Source organism: Panulirus ornatus, chromosome 36, assembly GCF_036320965.1.
Source record: "Panulirus ornatus isolate Po-2019 chromosome 36, ASM3632096v1, whole genome shotgun sequence".
NCBI classification, from domain to species: domain Eukaryota; kingdom Metazoa; phylum Arthropoda; class Malacostraca; order Decapoda; family Palinuridae; genus Panulirus; species Panulirus ornatus.
Genome location: NC_092259.1, coordinates 4,731,630 through 4,745,815, shown reverse-complemented (window position 1 = coordinate 4,745,815; position 14,186 = coordinate 4,731,630). Strand labels below are relative to the sequence as shown.

The 14,186-nt window shown below is 46.7% G+C and overlaps 1 protein-coding gene across 1 annotated transcript in view; it reads right to left on the bottom strand.

Annotated features, from left to right (window-relative positions):
- Pgant5 (polypeptide N-acetylgalactosaminyltransferase 5) overlaps positions 1 to 14,186 on the bottom strand; it is an 863,494-nt gene that overhangs the window by 181,639 nt on the left and 667,669 nt on the right. Inside the window, exon 4 of the mRNA XM_071683219.1 lies at positions 5,774 to 5,815. The gene's annotated coding sequence lies outside the window, so the exon portion shown is untranslated. The remainder of the gene's footprint in view (positions 1 to 5,773; positions 5,816 to 14,186) is intronic.

Here is a 14,186-nt window from a genome sequence, read left to right as displayed (position 1 = left end):
ACCGTCTCTCTTCACTACAATTCACACGAAAGAATGAAAAAAAAAAAATAAAAAAATAAAGCAGTCCAGAAATAAGGCCAAGGACCTTACGGCCAGAGATAACTAGATACAAGGACAGAGGGAAAAGGATATGAGGCTATAGAAAACAGGAATAGGGCTAGAGAAAATGGGTAAATAAGAGAAAATAGGCAAACGGATTAGATCAAAAATAGGCATAATGGGAGACAAGTACAAGGATAAGGATGCGTAAAAGAATATAAATATAAATACATATATATATATATATATATATATATATATATATATATATATATATATATATATATATATATATATATATATATTGGACAGGCGCATCTTAGAACGTCATATGGCTTCTTGTATCTCCTCCGTCTAGGGGCCACAGAGAGAGAGAGAGAGAGAGAGAGAGAGAGAGAGAGAGAGAGAGAGAGAGAGAGAGAGAGAGAGAGAGAGAGAGAGAGTCCGGCAATACTGCAGCGAGTCTGAGATGCGCACAGAAACGCCCCCCTCCCCCCGACAAAAGAGAGAGAGAGAGGGGGGGGAGAGAAGGAAACTGAGTCGACATCATTCGCAGCTCAAATTACAAATGTGGCAAAAAAAAAAAAAAAGAAGAGAAAAGAGTTAGGCGAGGAGAGAGAGAGAGAGAGAGATACGAAACGACCACATGATATTTTCACTGCACTGCGGGAATATTACTGCTACATACCCTTACCCTCGAGGACGACTCTACGACCCTCGAGCACGACGGTACGACCCTCGAGCACGACGATGGCACGACCCTTAAGCACGACTCTACGACCCTCGAGCACGACGGTACGACCCTTGAGCACGACGGTACGACCCTTGAGCACGACGGTGCGACCCTTGAGCACGACGGTGACACGACCCTTGAGCACGACGGTACGATCCTTGAGCACGACGGTACGACCCTTGAACACGACGGTACGACCCTTGAGCACGACGGTGCGACCCTTGAGCACGACGGTGACAAGACCCTTGAGCACGACGGTGCGACCCTTGAGCACGACGGTACGACCCTCGAGCACGACGGTGCGACCCTTGAGCACGACGGTACGACCCTTGAGCACGACGGTACGACCCTTGAGCACGACGGTGCGACCCTTGAGCACGACGGTGACACGACCCTTGAGCACGACGGTGCGACCCTTGAGCACGACGGTGACACGACCCTTGAGCACGACGGTACGACCCTTGAGCACGACGGTACGACCCTTGAGCACGACGGTACGACCCTTGAGCACGACGGTGCGACCCTTGAGCACGACGGTACGATCCTTGAGCACGACGGTACGACCCTTGAGCACGACGGTACGATCCTTGAGCACGACGGTACGATCCTTGAGCACGACGGTGCGACCCTTGAGCACGACGGTACGACCCTTGAGCACGACGGTACGATCCTTGAGCACGACGGTACGACCCTTGAGCACGACGGTACGACCCTTGAGCACGACGGTACGATCCTTGAGCACGACGGTACGGTCCTCGAGCACGTCGGTACGATCCTTGAGCACGACGGTACGGTCCTCGAGCACGTCGGTACGATCCTTGAGCACGACGATGGCACGACCCTTGAGCACGAAGGTCACATCCTCCTCCACCCCCCCCACGACCCTTGAGCGCGACATCACATCCTCCTCCACCCCCACTAACAACCCTATGGGGGGTTGTGGACAGAATAACCAGGAACCCAGCAGTTCATTTCAGATGACCGGATTGTCAATAGTTATCTGGGCTAATGAGGTGTCCCGGGGGGGGGGGGGTGCACCAGCGATGCTTACCTAAAGAAGGGTCAATAGTGTGTGGGGGGGAGAAGGGTGTGTGTGGGGGGAGAAGGGTGTGTGGGGGGGGGGGGAAGGGAGGGAAAGCCGCGTTCTACTCCCCCAACTCCTCTTCCTCCTCGTCCCCTCACTCTCCCTCGTACATGGTTCATAATCCTGAGGGGGAAGAGGAGGAGGAGGAGGAGGAGGAGGAGGAGGAGGAGGAGGAGGACGTGAAGGAAGAGGAAGAGGAGGAGGAGCAGGGGTAGGTGGATGAAGAGGAGGAGGATGGGGTGTTTGTGCAGAAGAAGGAAGAGGAGGAGGAGGAGGAGGAGGAGAGGAAGGAAGAAAAGGAAGAGGAAGAGAGAAGGAGGGGTAGGAAGAATAGGCAGAGAAGGAAGAAGAGGAGAATGGGAGAGAGATAGAGAGAAAGAGAGACAGAAGAAAAGGCCAATCTAGTAAATTATTCTAATCCACATTTCTCGTGCCCGGCCAAAAAGTCTTCAGCATTCATTCCAATGTAAATTTTATACATTGCAGCAATTTACTTCCCCAGACCGGGGGGGGGGGGGAGAGAGAGAGAGAGAGAGAGCTAGCCCCCCCCCCCCTCCTCCCACCGCCGACTGCAACAGTTGACTGATGGGCTCACATGACTTGATCAGGGAGAGAGAGAGTGAGAGAGAGAGAGAGAGAGAGAGAGAGAGAGAGAGAGAGAGAGAGAGAGAGAGAGAGAGAGAGAGTGTAAAATAGTGTACTGTAATAGTGTAAAATAGTGTAGTGTGTAAATAGGGTGTAATTTACACAATCGCTGACGAAGACCTCTTCAATGACACCCTGTCACCCGGGTTCGATCCTCGGGACTGGGTCTGGCGGAGGTCTTATCGCTGAGAGATTTCAATCGCTCATCCAATCCCGTTGGAAATGATTTACTGTAAAAGGAACATGTGCTAGACCAGTCGTAAGGTATACGCCATCGTAAGGTCTACGTCAGGTAAGGTAAGGTCCCAGACCCAGCTGTGTGGGAGGGTAGAAGACCTCCCAAACCATCGTAAGGTATACGTAAGGTAAGGTCCCAGACCCAGCTGTGTGGGAGGGTAGAAGATCTCCCAAACCATCGTAAGGTATACGTAAGGTAAGGTAAGGTGCCAGACCCAGCTGTGGGGAAGGTAGAAGACCTCCCAAACCATCGTAAGGTATACGTAAGGTAAGGTAAGGTGCCAGACCCAGCTGTGGGGAGGTAGAAGACCTCCCAAACCATCGTAAGGTAAGGTAAGGTAAGGTAAGGTGCCAGACCCAGCTGTGGGGGAGGGTAGGAGGAGGAGGAGAACGCGTTAAAAAGCAAACATGGCATCCAGCTTCGTTTTTATAAATGCCGGCGCAGTAAGGCATAAATAATGGCCCTGAGCTAGGCAACCTTTAAATGCCTGGACGCGAGGAGACGTCTGCCTTGCCATTTAAAGGTCCTAGGTGGGTGGGTGGGTGAGGGGGTGGGTCTCTCTCTCTCTCTCTCTCTCTCTCTCTCTCTCTCTCTCTCTCTCTCTCTCTCTCTCTCTCTGGGGTGGCTCGCACAGCCTTCTGAAACACACACACACACACACACACACACACACACACACACACACACACACACACACGTGCCTCTTCGATATAATGAATACGTAATAATAAGAGCAAGGGTCTACACAAATAAGTCACGTCTATATCCAAACTATAGAAAGTGGAATATAGAAAGTATATATGGGGGAAAAAAAAATTCGTTCTCGCGTTCTTAATTCCCCAACAGTATCAACACGTATATTATGTGCTTTTCGTAATACATATCAATTACTACGAAGGAGTACGGGTAAAAAAAAAAAAAAAAAACCGCTTGTAGGTTTAAAATCAGGGAAATTGTGCTTTAAACGCCATGTAACTGGTGTATGAAGGCTGGCGGTGGTTCCCCCCCCCTCCCTCCCACTCCCCGAACTCTGGGCATTTAAATTCTGGTCCGGCCGAGACGTTTAAATTCCCGGGGGGGGGGGGGGGGGTAGCGGCGACACTAAGGAGACGCGGGCGGCTTTTAAATACCTCCTCAGACGCCGGGTGTTTAAAGGTTTTTGGACGCGGGAGTTTAAATAGGTTTTTTTTTTCCTAAATACACTTCATACTGAAGCCGATAACAAGTGATTTATATGTATCAAAGCACTTGAGTATATATTATTATCATTATTATCATTATCATTATTATAATTATCATTATTATCATTATTATCATTATTATTAATATCATTATTATCATCATTATTATTACTATAATTTTTATTATACTTGATCGCCGTTTCCTGCGTCAGCGAGGTAGCACCGGGAAACAGACGAAGAAAGACCCATTCACTCGTATATGTTATACTTAATCGCCGTCTCCCGCGTCAGCGGGGTAGCGCAAGGAAACAGATGAGGAATGGCCCAACCCACCCACATACACATGTATATACATAAACGTCCATACACGCACATATACATACATACACATTTCAATGTCTACATACATATACAGACACAGACATATACATATATACACATGTACATATTCATACTGGCTGCCTTCATCTATTCCCGTCGCCACCCCGCCACACAGGTAACAGCATCCACACCCCAACACCCTACCCTCTCCAGCGAGATACCGCCATATATACACATGTACACATTCATACTGGCTGCCTTCATCTATTCCCGTCGCCACCCCGCCACACAGGTAACAGCATCCACCCCCCAACACCCCACCAGCGAGATACCGCCAGGAAAAGACAAAAAAAAGGCCACATTCGTTCACACTCAGTCTCTAGCACTCATGTGTGATGCGGAGGATATAAACACGGTAAATTCACAATCCGTATGGAATATAACTCTACAGCCCCTCGTATGTACAGTGACGAAAAAGCGTGAAATAAAAAAAAAATAATAACACCCAAACACTTACGCTGATTGGATGAAACCCACACGACACAGGTGCGGCTGGTGTAGCCTATACACACAAACCATTCCAGAAATTTATATTGGTGAGGTTAGGTTAGGTTAGCTAATCCTAAATCACCAATGCTCGTTGAACAGTTTAACGAGTGGTAGCGGAAAATCCTGAGTATATATATATATATATATATATATATATATATATATATATATATATAGTTCACACAAAACATAGCACCCATTTATACAGCTGTGTGTGTGTGTGTGTATATATATATATATATATACATATATATATATATATATATATATATATATATATATATATATATATATATATATATATATATATTGTGAGCGGAATAAAACTACACACTAAATGGAACAGAATTATGTGAGAATTATATACCAAGTGCATTATTACATACTTATAAAATCAGCATAACATCAAAAGTGACATTTACTTAATAAAGTGACCTTCCATAATCTTTAAAAAGATGGAGAAATGAACTGGTACTAACTGAGCAAATACGACTTCAGGGAGGTTTATAAAGTGGTTATAAACTAAGAGGCTCATAAAGTGTGGCACTTAAATTGGTGGGGGCAAAAGAATTGGTAGTAAAGTGTGGTATTCATAAAACATCATATATATACAAAAAAAAAAATAAATGTGGCACTTATGATATGTGAAAAAAACTTATAAAGTGTGAGAAAGACCCATAAAGTGTAGCAGCACAATGGGAGAAAGACTCATAAAGTGTAGCACTTATAAAGTGTGAGAAAGACTCATAAAGTGTAGCATTTATAAAGTGTGAGAAAGACTCATAAAGTGTAGCATTTATAAAGTGTGAGAAAGACTCATAAAGTGTAGCATTTATAAAGTGTGAGAAAGACTCATAAAGTGTAGTAACACTTATGAAATGTGACAAGAGAATCATAGAATGTAGCACTAATGTGAGAAAGACTTATAAAGTGTAGTAGCACTTATATAAGTGTGACAAATACTTATAAACTTTGATACTTACCAAATGGGAACTCTTCTGGGTTGAAGCGTGGCAGTCTCTCTCCTAGAAAGAAAAAAAGTGAAATATAAGTGACTCAACTTTATTGTGAGAGGTTATATCTATCTATATCTATCCACACACACACACACACACACACACACACACCACACATACACACACGCACACAAACCAACACTTACACACCTACACACACACCCACCAACCCACCCACACACACACCCACCCACCAACCCACACACCCACACACACACCCACCAACCCACACACACACACACCAACCCACACACACCCACCCACCAACCCACACACACACCCACCAACCCACACACACACACACCAACCCACACACACACACAGGTAACAGCGATGGCCCGGCAGCTCAGAGGGGACGGGGAAACTTCCGCCACACTATTTGCCATGAGAGAAACAAGCCTTTGAAAGTTACACCAAATTTCGCCACCAATTCCATCTAGTATATTTCTAACTTTGCGACAGGGGAAGTGGGGGTGTGGGGAGGGAGGGGGATGTGGGGAAGGGAGGAAGGGGGGAAAGGAGAGGGATGGGAGGGAGGAGGAGGAGGAGGAGGAGGAGGAGGAGGAGGGGTGGTAAAGGAGAGGAGGAGGAGGGGGAGGAGGGGTAGTAAGAGGAGAGGAGGAGGAGGAGGAGGAGGAGGAGGAGGAGGAGGAGTAAGAGGAGAGGAGGAGGAGGAGGAGGAGGAGGAGGAGGAGGAGGAGGAGGAGGAGGAGGACGGGTAGTAAGAGGAGAGGAGAGGAGGAGGAGGAGGAGGAGGAGGAGGAGGAGGAGGAGGGGTAGTAAGAGGAGAGGAGGAGGAGGAGGAGGAGGAGGAGGAGGAGGGGTAGTAAGAGGAGAGGAAAGGAGAGGAGGAGGAAGAGGAGGAAGGGAAAACATCTCCCAAAGATTTCGAACCCCCACACTGGCTGAGTGAGTGGATGACCCTCTACCAAAACCAAAATACATTCGTCGGTAACTTTCCCTCCTCCCTCCTCCCTCCTGCTCCTCCTCCTCCTCCCCCATGTAAGGGGATTTATGTCTCTAAAAGGCCAAAAAGGGGGTGTGAGGGAGAGGGGGAGAAGAAAACGTAAAAGCCATCTAGTGGTACTATCCTAACAATCGTACAGGCCTTTTTTTAAATGTGTGTGTGTGTGTGTGTGTGTGTGTGTGTGTGTGTGTGTGTGTGTGTGTGTGTGTGTCCCTTGACGTATCCTGTACAAAAAAAAATACAGTATTGTATGATACATTTATCACCCTTGCTAGTTCGTGACTGTATAATGGTGCTACAGTGGCATAACAGTGTTATGCTACTAAGGGCCACTGAGGCAATGGGTTTCCATAGAAGGATCGCCAAAACACCAAAATCTACATTTCAACTGAAACACCTTGACCTTAGCGTCGTAACTTAAACCATTTTCGTAATTCAGTTTCAGCCACTGTAGACTGTAACCCCCAGACTTGTACTACTGTAAGATACAGTTCAGCGTCGAAATATGCACGAGAAGAAGTGCCAGGCGTATAGAGGGGTGGGAATATTTCGTAAATTTTGTATTCAGATGTTAACGCATGACTTCGTGAGGGAGGGTGGAGGGAGGGGGGGGGGGAGGTCGTGGGTCGTCACGAAAGAGGAATGACCAGAAGAGATCTTCGTAAAGACGACTAATCGAAAGAGATCTTCACGCCATCTGAAGAGACAGACACACACATACACAACACACACACACACACACACACACACACACAAACGCACGTACACGCACACGCACGTTCGAGCAGCCTCACGTCAGCCACGACCAAAGTCGTCACGAATCTCTCACGATTTCTCTCCTTCGAGGCCCACGTCGGACCTGACGAATGCCACGGATATCTCACGGCTGCGCTGGTGCAAGTGGCTGAACACCTCCACCTCACCCCACCACCCTCCCTCTTCGAATCCCTATGCATACCAAGAGCTCGAGGGTGGAAGGAGGGAGAGAGGGGAAGAAGAGGGGAGAGTGGAGGGAAGGGGAGGGGAGGTCACCCGTGGCTGTGTGTTGGGGGGGTGGAAATGTAGGGAGGAAGACCGAGAGAAGAGGCCACAGAGGAGAAAAAAAGATGGGGGCCAGGATGTGTTCATTTATCCTTTTCACACTGTCCGTTTAGAGCAGAGTTCGATCGATTCCAGGAGGCTTTCAACCCTAAGCTGGACTAAATCAAACACCCCCACATCCCCATCCTACCATCTTTTTTTTTAAAGAATCAAAGGCCATTTCTAAGAAACGCTTTCAATCTCATTCTCTGCCAAAGACCAGATGTGCAGAAGTTACCTTCTTCTCTCTCTCTCTCTCTCTCTCTCTCTCTCTCTCTCTCTCTCTCTCTCTATGTGCCTCACGTCTGGAACAAATCTTCCAGGAACCGATGAGAGAGAGAGAGAGAGAAAGAGAGAGGGAGAGAAGTGTAACTGGCGTTATATTCCACCGTCCCTCCAACCTGGCGTTTTATTCCAGCGTTCCTCCTTATTCCAGCGTCCCTCCAACCTGGCGTTTTATTCCAGCGTCCCTCCAACCTGACGTTTTATTCCAGCGTCCCTCCAACCTGGCGTTTTATTCCAGCGTCCCTCCAACCTGGCGTTTTATTCCAGCGTCCCTCCAACCTGGCGTTTTATTCCAGCGTTCCTCCTTATTCCAGCGTCCCTCAAACCTGGCGTTTTATTCCAGCGTCCCTCCAACCTTTTACTCGTTTAGACAAAGTTCCTACATGGCCAGGAGTTCTGCAAACTGGAATAGCTTCGTCTCCAAAATTCCATTTCACTTTCATTTTTTCCTTTTTCCCCTCTTCTCTCACTTGGTGATCAAAGAGTTTGTTAAAAGTCTTCGAGATGTGTTGTCCTGTTTACCGAGTTACGGACACACATTATCGGCCGCGGAACTTGCCTGCCCTCCCTCTGGATAATACTCAATACATAACCCCAGATATTCCTTTTCCATTTCTATCCTTTCCAGGTACTGACGGGGGATAGAGCGTTAATACCCCCATAGCTGTCTATCGCGAGCTATTTCTATCTTACCCACTCCAGGAACGGATGGAGAATACGACACAAAAATACCCGACAGATTACAGATGTTTCCATCTCCTCCTTTTCCAGGAAATGGATAGAAAAAAACAGCACAAAATATCCTAAAGCCAAACCAAATTGTCTCTACCATATCTTTCCAGGAAAAGGACTAGAGAATATAGCACAAAGACCCAACAGTCAAGTCGTGACCTTCCATCCAGGCGCCTCACAAAGACTATGGCAAAAATTGGAACCCTTTTTTCTGTCTTTCCCAGTCCTGTACATCATGTCTCATCCTTGCTTTCCAGTGGCTTCTCGTCCCGTATCATCATCACCCCTGGCCACGGTTCTTTTCTTCCCCAGGGGGAAACAGAGGGGCTGTCTGTGACAGCATGGGCATTGCGCACCTCTCTCTCTCTCTCTCTCTCTCTCTCTCTCTCTCTCTCTCTCTCTCTCTCTCTCTCAGTGATGACCACTGTGGTTGACCCAACTGCTATGGACCAGCCAGCAAGCCACAGCGTTGCACAGGGGGGTTTCTTAAACCCTGGCAGCTCAAGTCATCCAAACCCCACCCTACCACCATCACCACCACCATCCATCACCACCATCACCATCACCATCCATCACCACCACCAGTGGCTCATGCACATACACGATCCCCATCCCCTCCACGACAGCGGGAAGTCAGTGAAAAATAATAATACAGTTAAAGACTTGAGAGAGAGAGAGAGAGAGAGAGAGAGAGAGAGAGAGAGAGAGAGAGAGAGAGAGAGAGAGAGAGAGAGGTTGGGGGGTTAGGTAGGAAGGCAGGCAGGCAGGTACCAGCGCCATCCAGCCTGATTCTACACTAAGTTTAGCTTGGGAAAGCTTTCTCGACGTTTCGTTAAGGCCTCCCCCCCAGCTATAAATACGGCGACAGAGAGGGAGGGAGGGAGGGAAACAGCAGCTAACTTCAAAAGAACCATTCAACCTGCCTGACAGAGCGGCACTCAGCTTTGTCCAGAGGGACAAAAAAAAAAAAAAAAAGAGATGAGCATGTAGGAAAAGGGCCCCAAGCATCTCTCCTAAATGTAGAAAATTCTACGACTTAGAAACATAAAACCTGAATATGAGTAAATCTTACGATGGTATGAGAGGTCTTCTACCTCCCACACAGCTGGGTCTGGCACCTTACCTTACCTTACGTATACCTAACGATGGTTTGGGAGGTCTTCTACCCTCCCCATACCTGGGTCTGGGACCTTACCTTACCTTACGTATACCTTACGATGGTTTGGCGGGTCTTCTACCCTCCCCACACACAGCTGGGTCTGGCACCTTACCTTACCTTACGTATACCTTACGATGGTTTGGGAGGTCTTCCACCTCCCCCACAGCTGGGTCTGGCACCTTACCTTACCTTACGTATACCTTACGATGGTTTGGGAGGTCTTCTACCCTCCCACACAGTTGGGTCTGGCACCTTACCTTACCTTACGTATACCTTACGATGGTTTGGAAGGTCTTCTACCCTCCCCACACCTGGGTCTAGGACTTTACCTTACCTTACGTATACCTTACGATGGTTTGGGAGGTCTTCTACCCCCCATACACAGCTGGGTCTGGGACCTTACCTTACCTTACGTATACCTTACGATGGTTTGGGAGGTCTTCTACCCCCCATACACAGCTGGGTCTGGGACCTTACCTTACCTTACGTATACCTTACGATGGTTTGGGAGGTCTTCTACCCCCCATACACAGCTGGGTCTGGGACCTTACCTTACCTTACCTTACGTATACCTTACGATGGTTTCGGAGGTCTTCTCCCTCCCCCCCCCCCCTCCACAGCACGTAACACACACACACTATGGCCAACTCTGGCTGGCTTCTGGTTGAAAACAATGCCTTACAAGCCCCCTTCCCCCTCGGTTACGTCACAGAGGACAAAACTCCGTCCACCACAAGGATTCAACTCCACGTCGGGCATCTGGAGAATGCCTTTGAAGGAATGATGCTGAGGGAACGCCTTTGAAGGGACACAACTGGAAGGGCGCCTCTTCCAGAGGACTGAAGATGGTATGCGAGAAGAGTACGAGGTAATAACCTCAAGAAAAGGAGGGATTCCAAAGACGCCTGGAAGCTCTGGTTCCAGGAGGACAGCAGACCCGTTCCAGAGCCTATGTTACCTAAGCCTCGCGACGCGTCTGGCAACACCTGTGCCTGCCAAGCTAATTTTTCCAAGCCATTTCCCTGCAGGGTTTCCTCCCCCCCCCCCCCCCCCAAATGTCCTTCAGGCTCCTCTGAAATAACAAGAGGCCCCCAGGGGCGCCTTCCGATTCTCTCAAGGAACTTCGGTGTCTCTTTCTAAAACCGAAGTTCAAGCTGGAGTGCGTGTTTACAGATGCACCTTCCCCGATCACCATGTAAACAAACCGACCGCCTCTCTCCCCAACCCATCCCATCCACCATCAAACTGCATCTCACATATCTACTTACCTCCTCGTATATATCTGTCTAAAACCCCGCGTTGATCTCCTTACATACGTTTTAAATCCCGTGAGATCAGCTTTCTCTCCTGGTATATAAACAGCGCACTAAACACAGCACACAACACAGACGCCGTCAGCCACCGGCCACAGCAGAGCCAAACAACAACAAAGCGATTACCAACCCGTCAGTCAGGTGGTTCATTACGGGTGTCACAGTCGTGAGCAACACCGACTCGATCCATATTTCGAATCACCCGGGGGCCTCGATAGGGTTTCTGACTAACGATATATAACGCTTTGGGAGAGAAAAAACGTCTCTAATATATTCTATTTAGTAGAATAAATGAAAAACCAACACTTATCTACATAATTAACAAATAGTAACTGAAAAAATTAGGTGATATTTATAGTTTCAAGTCAAGTGATTCACAGTGGTCTTGCGAATCATCAACGAACCTGACACTACGAACGAAACAGCACTGAATCCTCACACACACCCACACCCACACACACACGACGAAAAGTTCTTCGAAAGCTAAAAAAATGATAGAACAAACACAGAACACGACCTAAAATGAAGTAAGAAACACTATAAACAAAAATGAAGTAAGAAACATTATGAACAAGAAAAAAAAAAATGTAAAGAATTACTTTTGTAGCATAAGTGTGGTGGATGAGTGGAGGATGCCACGGGAAATGTCGACTGCAGACATAAAGTGTAAGTAATAGTATATATGATAATGAAGACATGGGCCTCTCAATGTACTCTCAACTCCCTCTTCGTAAAGTATAAGTAAGACTTTACACACACACACACACACACACACACACACGTAACACAGAATACAAATCATACATAAAGGTGTTCTGGGATGCACCAAATTCTCCATCATCACAAAAAATGACAAGAGGTTGTGTGCTTTTGCGTCAGGTCAAAGGTCAGGCAGCCAGAGCCAACGATTGTGTACGTTTCGTACCGTCGTGCTCAAGGGTACGTACCGTCGTGCTCAAGGGTACGTACCGTCGTGCTCAAGGGTACGTACCGTCGTGCTCATGGGTTTGTCCCAGCGTACTCATGGGTTTATCCCAGCGTGCTCATGGGTTTATCCCAGCGTGCTCATGGGTTTGTCCCACGATGCTCATGGGTTTATCCCAGCGTGCTCATGGGTTTATCCCAGCGTGCTCATGGGTTTGTCCCAGCATGCTCATGGGTTTATCCCAGCGTGCTCATGGGTTTGTCCCAGCGTACTCATGGGTTTATCCCAGCGTGCTCATGGGTTTATCCCAGCGTGCTCATGGGTTTATCCCAGCGTGCTCATGGGTTTATCCCAGCGTGCTGCAAAGAATATATCCCAAAGGGTGTAAACAATCGCTGGTCCCCCCCATTGAACACACTCACACCAGCAGCAAACAGGCAAGCAGATAAGCCCTTCCAATTCCCCGCCCGTCTATCGCTACCTCAATTCTTTCGAAAACAATCTACTTTATCTTTCGTAATGTCTATCGGGGCCTCGCTGCTTTTAATTCAAACGATAATGCCCCAGGGGGAAAAAAAAAATAATAATAATAATATCATAAAATCTACGCGATACTTAAACCTCTTTTCCCCCCATAAAGGAAGATAATTAAATACAAGATTGGAGAGAGAGAGAGAGAGAGAGAGAGAGAGAGAGAGAGAGAGAGAGAGAGAATATATATATATACATACATATCGAAATTTCCATTGAATTTAATGTTATAATTAAGAGTAAAACGGGGTCTAATCGGGATACCCCCCCGATATATTAAATCCAGCCAGATGGTCCATAAAATGATTACAGTAAAATAGACATAAATATAACGAACGCTGGGAATCGTACGAGCTGGCCCATTAAAAAATGAAAAGCCATAACACAACGGTCATGACCGTGTGTTGACGATGGAGACGAGAGAAAACGGACATTTCAAATCCCGTTTTCTTTACAATCATCGTAAACTTTAGCATTTTCGACGCTCCTTTGCCCCCCCCCGCGCGCCTCCAACTCCACAAACTTTATTGTATTAGCTTCGCTGGCGGGGCGTATACCAATTTGTTTTACTGTAATGTACACCGACATACTGGGGGAGATATACATGTATGTACTCTAGGAGCCGCGTAATGTATCAGAGAGTGATCTATACGCGCTATCATGCGAAGTGAACATTCAATTGGCCTATATATCACAAGGGGGGGGTTTCGAAAGGCATAACTGTACCCAAGAATAAAAGGCCTTTTATAAATATGTTTATTATAACACTCCCGTCCTTACGGCCTACAGTGGCACGGCACTAACTGCTCCCGGCATTGGAGGATAATACAAAAATGAATGGAAATACTGCAGTGATCTATGAGTGTATGACCTCTCACGTCGTCCAGCCGATTTCTTTTAGGGTACATATTCCATTACATGACGTACTGAATTCACTGATATCAATCTGCTGTTCGATTATTATTATAATTACCATCTTCATTATTATTTTTTCATAAATATTCGCCATTTCCCGCGTTTGCGAGGTAGCGTTAAGAAAAAAAGAGGACTGAGCCTTTGGCGGGAATATCCTCACTTGGCCCCCCTCTTCTCTGTTCCTTCTTTTGGAAAAGGAAAAATGAGAGGGGAGGATTTCCAGCCCCTCAGCTCCCTCCCCTTTTAGTCGCCTTCTACGACACGCAGGGAATACGTGGGAAGTATTCTTTCTCCCGTATCCACAGAGATAATTATTATTATCATCATCATCATTACTATAATAATAATAATAATAATGATAATAATAATAATAATAATAATAATAATAATAATAATAATAATAATAATATCACTATAATTATTATTATTATTATTATTATTATTATTATTATTATTATTATTATTATTATCTA